The sequence below is a fragment of the Triticum urartu genome, chromosome 5A (genome assembly GCF_056163025.1).
Source record: "Triticum urartu cultivar PI428250 chromosome 5A, HENAU_Tu73, whole genome shotgun sequence".
Lineage (NCBI taxonomy): Eukaryota > Viridiplantae > Streptophyta > Magnoliopsida > Poales > Poaceae > Triticum > Triticum urartu.
The window spans coordinates 462356819-462367523 of NC_141877.1; positions in this window are offsets into that span (position 1 = coordinate 462356819).

Here is a 10705-nt window from a genome sequence, read left to right on the forward strand (position 1 = left end):
AAATGCAGAAGGGGAGGAGAGAGAGAGAGAGCACACATGGAACCCACCAGTAAGTGAAGGCGAATAGTACTAAAAATAATATTACATGTTATCCATTAATTAGGTTGTGGTAATATAAAAACATTATGCGAACAAAGGGGGTACAACAAACATTGCTATTCTACGTATGTTGCCTACTCTTGACGTGCGGCTTGAAGGCCCGGTCGCATGTTCGATCCTCGTCCTTTATTTTTTAATTTGTATATGGGTACAAATTTGTTTCATGACATGTGGGCCCCTCGGTGTGTAGTTTGTACCACTTTAATTTGTGGGTCGAAATTTGTTCCATTCCAAGTGGACTATCGCTGTGTAGTTTTGTAGCTTATTTATAATAATTAAAGAGAACAGCATAGTTTTTTCAATAATACCATGGTGCGACGTTGAAGGCAAGAAAGGACGTGCGAGAGAGCGATGACCGAGCCAGAGGGAAATCAACTAGGGCAGTTGCGTGGGTTGCAACGGTGTTTGGAGTAGTTGTGGGCCGAATGCTACAAAAATATAATCTAAACTGACCGGAATAAATGCCTACACAAATTAATCCAAGGTTGGAGTGCCCCTCGCAATGTAAATAGCTCCGGCTTTGCGAGGAATGGAGAGGTAGTAGCTTCAACACGTGGAAGATACGGTGTGAGAAAGCGAGGTCAATCGAGAGACATATAGATAGAGAGACAAAGTGAGTGTGGTCCGACATTCATTGAACAAATATATATGCTCTGGAGAGATATTGTCCGATTGAGCTTTTTGGCAAGGGTGAGGGCTGTAAGATAGAGCTTGAGAGATGATCCAGTCACAGACGTGTAGATATATTTTGTGCGTGGGAGGAAGCAAGGTCAACCGATCACATAGGGTCGCCGTGCGATCGAAAGAGTGAGACGGGTTGGAGAGAGTGACCTAGATAGACGATGTGCGTGAGAGAGTATACAATGTGAATAGGTCGAATTGGGCTCAAACATGGTGATATATCATTTTTGTCCGAGAAAGAGCGAGGTCAATCGAGACATACGGAGAGAGAGAGAGAGAGATTGAGTGAGCGTGGCCCACCATGAGGTCGAAAGAGTGGTGGTGGCTTGGATGGACTGACCTAGATAGACAATCTGCGTGAGAGAGTATAGAGTGTGTCGATCGAGGCCCGAACAGGGAGATATATCATTTGTGTGTGAAAGAAAACGAGGTTAAACGAGACTCAGATAAAGAGAGCGAGATTGAGCGAGTGTGGCCCGCCGTGCGGAAGAAAGAGTGAGACAGTCTCGAGGGAGTGACCTTGATATACAACGTGCGTGCATGCGCATGCACGAGAGGTTGGGGTGCTAGATAGGCAATGCATGTATTTAGCGCGAAAGGGTGAGAGGGAGAGGGGGAGAGAGAGAGAGCTCGTCATGGGGTGCAACGGCGGGTGTGTGAGGTGAATACATTTGGTAACAGAGTGGAAAAAGGGGCTGTGTAGTTGAGAGACTTAGAGATCGAAACATGGAGAGAAAGAATGAACGTGTTTTGGAAACCGATAGCTTCCTAAGGTGGTTAGGAGGGGAAGATTGACCGATACAGGAAGTATGCAGCGTTTGTGCGGGGGGGGGGGGGGGGGGCTAAAAACAACATTTGAATGTACATAGTACGAGACTTAATATCGATGTTTCAATTCGGTGTACATTGTAAGATTTGAACCGATGTCACGACCGCCTTTCCAATAAAACATTTATTGAAAAGCCGATCTTTGCATTGACCAGTACAGAAGAATTCTTCTTACTGGCGGACAAAACCTTGATACAGAAATCCAGTAGTACTAATATTATACATGATTGAGCTGAGGATGCTCAACAAATTTTATTACAAGCACGCCAATATTATGCATAAAGGCGGATATGACACAAGGGTAGGGTGGCATAACTACTGACTCGTAATAAAGGTGGTGGTGGATGTGTCACAGTGAAGTGGGTGACATGACTCTGAAATCTTACAGCTCATCAAGCGACGGAGTGTGGCTTGATGATTTATTTGGGTGGCGGAAGCGTGTATGATACAACTAAACAACTCCAGGGTCGCACGTGACTGACTGGGACTCCTCTAGGCGTCGGACTTGCTATCGAACTCTTCATCCATAAGATCGCCTTCGTCAACATCTGGCCAAATCAACAAGCCAGGTGAGTACTTTGAATGTACTCGCAAGACAGTTCGGACATAAGATATAACAAATGTAAACATGATGCACATGAGCAGGTTAGTATGCACAATCAAATAATAGAATTGCACTGCATGATAAATAAGGGGAAATCAGGCGGTAGTCCTCCCGAAATCCCAGTAAAAATAACTGAAGACCGATCGGGTGTCTGAAGCGACGCCTCGAAAGGTAAAAAAAAATTTAACATGCCGCAGTCGGGCGTCGAGGCGACACCACATAAAGGGCTTATATTGAAAAGTAAATAACAGGACGTGCCATAGTCGGGCGTCTAGGGGACACCTCGGAAAGGGCTTATAATGAAAATAAATAACAATGATGCCACAGTCGGTCGTCTGAGCGACATCACATAAAGGGCTTATATCAAAAGTAAATAACAGTGATGCCACAGTCGGACGTCTGAGCGACATCACATAAAGGGCTTATATCAAAAGTAAATAACCATGATGCCACAGTCGGACGTCTGAGCGACATCACATAAAGGGCTTATATTTTATCATTCGAATTTTAAGTAACTCATGAATTCAAATCATCACAAGGAAATACTCACCGTATAATAATAAACTGGTTAGTCCATTCATATGAATAACTTTCAACCTAGTTTACCACTCCCGGTTTTATGTTCATACTCCGGAGACGGTCACCGGGGTTGACACTGAGATTTGACTCTGAGACTGACACTGACACTGGGATGATGTCCAAGTCCTTGATCGTGGACATCGATACTCGAATGATTTTGACTCTGCAGAGTTTGTACTCTTTAACCACAGCCAACGGATTTCAGTAGTCACAAGGACTAGTTCCGTTTACGGTGTTTTGGAAGAAACACGTCTAACCAGTACACACCCATTCCACCTTCCGTTGCCAGGAATCACCCTCGACAACGTTCAAGAAAAACCTTAAGACGGGGAGGCCACAACCTCGAATAGCATGGGATCAAATTTATATCGCGCACTCTAAGGGGTGCCCCCCTCTCGGTCCCAACCGGAAACACCCATGCCTCCTGACCGGATGACTGGCTTTAATCCAGGGCCATGGAACCCTCATCGCGGTCCCTCTGTTTGGTGTGTACCAGGAAAGAGGTTTGCAACTTACTAAACCGCACTCTTTGCAGAAAACATGTGGCAGCACGAAGGGAAAACGAACGGGATCGAGACTTGACCCATGTTGAAACTGGAGTTCACGGTTGACATAGAACTGGCATGCTTCAACAATACCAGCCTGCAACCCATCATGTCACCAGATGATCGTGTTATCTTATCATCATAAGAACACATCAACTTCGAAGCTCACCGGTAGCTTGCCTTGCATGCACATAACATTCACAAATGCTCATATAAACACGCCATGAGAAAACTACTCGAGCAAACATGCAAAACACTCATCATATCAAAGGTTCAAACATGCTTGCCTGGTTCGGAGAAGTCGGAGTCTAGCTCGGCGAAGTACGCGTCTCCTTTACTCCTCTCGGTATCTACGTATTAAAGAAAAATAGGATACTACATAAATACCGTGCGTGTACAAAAAGTGTTACAAATATTTTTCAAATAAATATGATAAAAAAACTAGACAGAAAAATAAAGATGACAGAAAAAGAATCAATCAAAAATCATCTTTTGTTTAATAGTTATAAGAGTTATAGTCCAGGGACTCATCTGTAATGAAACAGAAACTTTCCAGGGTTCTCTTTATAAAAATAGAAAACATTTCATTTAAGAATACGCCGTCCCAGAGGGGAGATGTACTTTGGCAGATGGCGTTTTCAGAAAATGTTTCATTTAAAAATAAGTGAGAGGCTGACGGGGGGTCCCACCCGTCAGGTTTGAATATTTGAAAAAGAAGAACAGGGCGCGCCAGCGCCCGAGGGCTGCGGTGGTCGCCGACGGCGATCCACGATGAGTTAGGGGGAGGTGAAGGTACCTACAGGTTCAGCGTGCCCTCCCGCGTCTGTGGGTGCTGGAGGTGGTCGTCGGCGAGCACCACGTCGACGGTGGCCTCTACTCCGGCGGACGGCGGCTCGGGTGATGTTGGATCTCGTCGGGGAAGGCTGCAAGGGCCATATTGAGGTGCGGGTTAGGTGACTGGGTAGCCTAGGAGGTTACGGGCAGGGTTAGGGAGGTGGGGGAGCCCTCACCGGCGTGGATCGTGCCGGAGCCCGAGTCGGACCAAGGCGGCCGGAGACGGAGAAGGAGACCTCCTCGGGGTCCTCCTGGCGGCTGGGTGTGGCTCTGGGGAGGTGGAGGGAGCGGTGCTGGTCGAAGGCGAGCTCGGGGTGGCTATTTATAGTGGCCCGAGGCGGTGCCCGAGAACGGGATAATGCCGGCGTTGATTACGGCGAGGCGGCGGTCGGTCGGCGGGGTTAGGTGTTCGGGCAGCTACGTGGAGGTCTACTGGTTCCACTCTCTTGCTAACCTTGATGGGATTAGGCCTGCTCCGTGGTCTCGATGGAACGGCGCTCCGCGGACCGGTCGGCGGCAGGGAGCGCGCCCTGTGCTCGCCAGGCCATGGCGACGGTGCTGCGGTGCATGCAGGGGAGTAGACGGCCATGCGGAGGCCTTGGGTGGTTTGGGCGGTGCCGGACAGCGCCGAAAGTTGCAGCTGCGTCCTGTCAGCCGCCACGGGTGGCCCTGCCACCACAGAGGTTGCCGGCGTCGGCGAGGCATGCTGCCACCGACACCTGCGCCCGTCCAAGAGAGCGTGCGGTGCTCTGGATAAGGAGGAGGAGCAGTGCACAAGGCGCCAAGCGTGCACTGGTGAGATCGATGCCAAGTCTCTGAAGAAAACGACACTGACGACCGACTGAATACTGAAGAAATCTGAACAGCAACAGTGCCTACCAGGTGTTCGAGGGATTGATTTTGGCATGTGCAAAATTTTCCTTGAGCTTATCTTTGGTGGGATGGCCTCTCAGTGCACCTGGGGGCTGCCTGATTTTTGGTAGAATTTTTGGGGAAAGAAAAATATGAATTTCACCAAAAATGATGAATCTGGTCCAAACTTGCAGGGAGCAATATTTGAAATATTTGAACTGAGGCAGAGTGGATCAAGATGGATCTTGGTTGGGGGTGCTAAGGACTAGCCAGGGGAGTTGGTTTGGGGTCAAAACTCAAATTAAAAATGGTACTTCCTTTGAAAAGCACCTAGGTCCAAGATAAAAGGCAGAATTAGTTTTGGAGCAAAATAAATGGAATAAAAATTCAAAAAATGGGTTGGACTTGTTGGGAATGAATACTAGACTTGACCCAAAGTGGAGGGAGAAGTTATGGAGGGCAGATGTCAAAATGAGACATGGTAAAAGAGGGGAAAATTTTGAAATGAGAGGAGGATAAATCCAAAATCCTTAGGTTTTTTTTTTCTTTTTAGTAGAAAAGGTTTGTAAAAATAAAAATTTTGTAGAAACCAAATAAAGAGAAGAGCTCTCAAGATCAAAAATCCAAGTTGAGAGGAGCACCAAAGTAGGTTGTCACAAAGGTTTTGAGAGGAAGAGTTTTTAAGAAAAGTTTTTGGGACACTCCCTTCCAAATCAAATAAAGATTTTGATAAAAACCAAATCAAAATTTTTGGAGTGTCACAACACCTACCCCCTTAGGAAAAATCTCGTCCCCGAGATTTCAGTTGATCCTCAAACAAGTGTGGGTGTTCTGCCCAAAGAAAATCCTCTCTTTCCCATGTTGCCTCATCTTCGATGTGATTGCTCCACTGAACTCTGAAAAACTTAATTGTTTTCTGACGGGTCCTCCTTTCAGACCCCTCTAAGATTTTTATTGGTCGTTCCCTGTAGGTGAGGTCTGGTTGCACGTCAATGTCTTCATGAGATACCTACTTTCTGGGTTGCTTACACATTTCCTCAATTGTGAGACGTGGAACACGTCGTGGACGTCTGACAGCTCCTTGGGTAGATCTAGCTGGTAGGCTATGGTGCCTCTCCGTGCAACCACACAGAAGGGTCCAATAAATCTTGGTGCTAGCTTTCCTTTAACCTTGAACCGTTGCAGGCCCCTCATAGGGGATACTCGTAGGTACACATATTCACCGGGTTCAAAGCTGACTTCACGGTGCTTCTGATTGTAATAGCTCTTTTGTCGACTTTGCGCTGTCTTGAGTCGGTCCCTGACGAGTCTGTCTTTCTCTTGAGCTTCCTTGAGCATGTATGGGCCGAAGATACGGCTGTCTCCTGTCTCTGGCCAATTTAATGGGGTACGACACCTCCGTCCATACAGGGCTTCAAAAGGTGCCATTTGTAGGCTGGATTGGTAACTGTTGTTGTATGCGAACTCGGCATATGGCAGGCTTTCTTCCCAACTGGTACCGTAGGTGTGGACACATGCTCTCAGCATGTCCTCTAGAATTTGGTTCACACGTTCAGTTTGTCCATCAGTCTGGGGGTGGTAGGCTGTACTGAATGCTAGCCGAGTTCCCAGAGCCTGTTGTAAATGATCCCAGAATTTCGAGACGAACTGAGTGCCTCTGTCGGATATTATAGTCTTTGGAACTCCATGCAGACAAACTATACGGGAGAGATAAATCTTGGCAAGCTTCTGAGTGGTGTGGGTTGTCTACACTGGAATGAAATGTGCCACCTTGGTTAATCTATCGGTGATGACCCATATGGCATCATTTCCGCGTTGTGACCGAGGTAGTCCGACAATGAAATCCATCCCTATTTCGTCCCATTTCCACTCAGGTATCCTGTTTGGTTGCAGTAGTCCGGCTGGTTTTTGGTGCTCGGCTTTTATGCGTTGACAAGAATCGCAACATGCAATTAAGGTGGCTATATCCCTCTTCATACCATGCCACCAAAATCTTTCCTGGATGTCCTTATACATTTTGGTTCCTCCAGGGTGGATCGAATATGGAGCGGTGTGGGCTTTGGTTAGGATTTTCTGTTTGAGGCCCCCTATATTTGGCACGCAAAGTCTGTCTCCATACCATAATATTTCCTCATTGTCTATGACGAACTCCGAGGCCTTGCTCATACTCACTTTTCTTTTTATGCCTTCGATGCTGGGGTGTCCATGTTGAGCTTTCTTAACCTGCTCCACAAGAGTGGATTGTACTTCCAAATTCAACACAGTGCCTTTCGTGACCATCATCAAGTTGAGTTTGGCGAACTCCTGTTGAAATTCAGGTCTCAAGTCTTGCAGAGTGTTGTTGTCCGAGCTGGGGTTTCGACTAAGAGCATCTGCCACTACGTTTGCTTTTCCTGGGTGGTAGTGGATGCCAACATCATAGTCTTTCACTAATTCCAACCAACGCCGTTGTCGTAAATTTAGCTCTGGCTGTGTGAAAATATATTTGAGACTTTTGTGGTCCGTATATATTTCACATCGATTTCCAAGCAAAAAGTTTCTCCACTCCTTGAGTGTGCCTTCTTGCATCAGCACACATCCGAGGCCTTTCCGGGATGCGTCACAATATACTTCAAAACTCTTGTGTATGTCTGGTATAACCAACACTGGTGCTGTTGTTAATTTCTTCTTGAGTTCTTGGAAACTCTTCTTGCAAGCTTCAGTCCACACAAATTTCTTCTCCTTTTTGAGTAACTGTGTCATTGGTTTTGCTATGGTGGAGAATCCTTGAATAAACTGTCGGTAGTATCCTGCCATTCCCAAGAAGCTTCGTACATCCGTTACAGCGGCTGGTGGTTTCCAGCCAAGTACGGCCTTGACTTTTTCCGGGTCTACGGCAACACCTTCTTGGGTTAGAACATGGCCTAGAAAACCGACCTGTCTTAACCAAAATTCACATTTGCTGAATTTGGCGTATAACTGATGTTTCCTTAGTTCTCCCAGTACGATTCTGAGATGTTCTGCATGCTCTTCTGGTGTCTTGGAGTATACCAGAATATCATCAATGAACACCACAACAAATTTGTCCATAAACTTCATAAACACTTTGTTCATGAGATGGAAAAAATATGCGGGGGCGTTTGTTAATCCAAACGGCATTACTGTAAATTCATATAGTCCGTATCTAGAGGTGAATGCTGTTTTGGGGATATCTTCTGTCCGTACTTTTAATTGGTGATATCCTAACCTTAAATCAATTTTTGAGAAAACTTTGGCTTGCGCTAGCTGGTCAAATAAATCATTTATCTGGGGCATTGGATATTTATTTTTGATGGTGACCATATTGAGTGCTCGATAGTCTATGCACAATCTCAGTGTCCCATCCTTTTTCTTGGCAAACAATACTGGCGAGCCCCAAGGTGAGGAGTTGGCTCGTATAAATCCTTTGTCCAGCAATTCTTTTATTTGCTTCTTTAATTCTACCAACTCGGAGGGTGCCATTCTGTAGGGTTGCTTGTAAATGGGGGTGGTTCCTAGTGCTAATTCAATGCTGAATTCTATTTCCCGGTCTAGCGGCATGCCTGGTAGTTCTTCGGGAAAAACGTCAGGGAACTCGCACACCACTGGAACTTTGCTTAACTCTGAGGTGTCCACCTTGTTCAATCTTGGTTGTCGTGACCCTGGTCTTTCTTGGGCTGCGACTTTTATTGTCTTCCCGTGATGGTGAGTGAGGATAACAGTCCGATTGAAGCAATTGATAAATCCTTTGTTGGTGGTTAACCAATCCATTCCTAGGATAACCTCTAGTCCTTTATTTTCCAATACGATGAGGTTTGCTTGGAATTTTAGTCCTCTGAGCTCAATAACCACACCTTGACAGTAACTCTGAGTGACTTGCTTATTCCCAGGGGACTTGACGATCATGGATTTTTCCAAAGGGAGTATCGAAAAATCATCTTGCAAAGAAAAACTCTTCAAAATGAACGAGTGAGAAGCTCCAGAATCAAACAAAACCGTGGCAGGTATTGTGTTCACAGGGAACGTACCGGGTACGATATCCGGGGCATTCTGTGCTTCCTCCTTGGTCACATGGTTTAGGTGACCCTTCTTGTGATTATTGTTGGGGTTGAAGTTGTTGCGCTTGGGTGCTGAATTGTTCCCATTGTTGTTCGTTTTGGGGCCGAGTTTCTTGGCTTTGGGCACTGTTTAGCATAGTGCCCTTCCTCTCCACAAGCGTAGCAAGTGACGCCTGGGTGATACGTAAAATCCTTGTCCCTTGCGTGAAATTTTTTGATTGGCTGTGGAACATTGGTTGTGGGTCGGTTTGCTCCAATCTTCTGACGGTCAGTCTTGTGCCGGTTGTTGCGAGCATGAGTAACCTGGTCCCTTTTTCGCTTGCGAAATTCCCCAAGCTGTGGCGCTCATTCTCCAATGTAATGTCCTTGTCCACAAGCGTTTTGAAGTCCGGGAAGGTGTGTACGACCAGCTGGCATTTAAGTGCTGGTGCCAGACCATCTAGAAACTTCTCCATCTTTTTGTTCTCCATCATACATTCTTCGTTGGCATAACGAGATAATAGGGTAAACTGACTATTGTAGTCAGTCACTGTCATGCTTCTCTTCTTGGGGTCATCAAATTCCCTTTTCTTGATCTTCATAATGCTTCTGGGAATGTGCGCCCCACGAAATCCTTCTTTAAAATCTTCCCATGTGATACTGTTTTCATCGGGGTGCATGTGCAGGAAATTCTCCCACCATGACGCGGCTGCCCCCGTGAGATAGTGAGGTGCATAAAGTACCTTCTCACGGTCTGAGCACTATGCAATAATCAGCTTCCTCTCAATGTCTCGAAGCCAATCATCGGCCTCAAGAGGTTTATCAGTATGAGAGAACGTTGGGGGACGCGTCTTCTGTAATTCAGATAATTTAGAGTGCTGCTGATAAGGCTCACGATGATTCCCCATATTGATAACATGGTTCATCATTTCCTGGTGCTGCTGCTGGCTTTACTCATAAAGGCGGCATACTTGAGTAAATGCTGTCTCACTGCCTTGCTGATTGCTTGTCTGGGCACCATAGTTTTCTTCCGGCGGGTATGGCATGGAACGAGTCCAGGGACGAGGCATTTTTCACTCTGGGGTAATTTTTGCAAACTCATGAGAAAATTGAGTCATAAAAATAAATAATTTTGTAAAGGCGGAAATTTCAAGAACTTCAACATTTTTCAAGAAAACACTTGATCGCGCGTGGAGAAGGACCGCTCAGTACATATCTTACATGCAAGCCATAATTATACAATACATCACTCAGGATGTGCGTACACATTCCTGACATGTTATTTAGGCTAGTGCACTTCTCCAAGATCCTACATGATGCGCACACAAACTACTTCTCACCAAACCTATGTACATATAAACATATCATACAACTTGGCACATCACACTGCTGCTAGGCGCACTCAGTCGGAGATGGTGAAGACTTCCTTTGGCCTGCGGAGGGCAAGACCCAGTGGTGCTGGGGACTCAATCTCCTCCTCGCTAATAGGCTCAAGGCACGAAGTACTGGGCTGAGGAGCTGGTGCAGGCGCGGTAGGTGGTGTAGCTCTGACGGGAGTAGGAGCAATGACCTGGTCAAACTCCTCAGTGGTAGGCAGGCGGCGAGCTGTGGCTAAGATGGCCGGTGTGTACGATGCTGAGGACGAGACG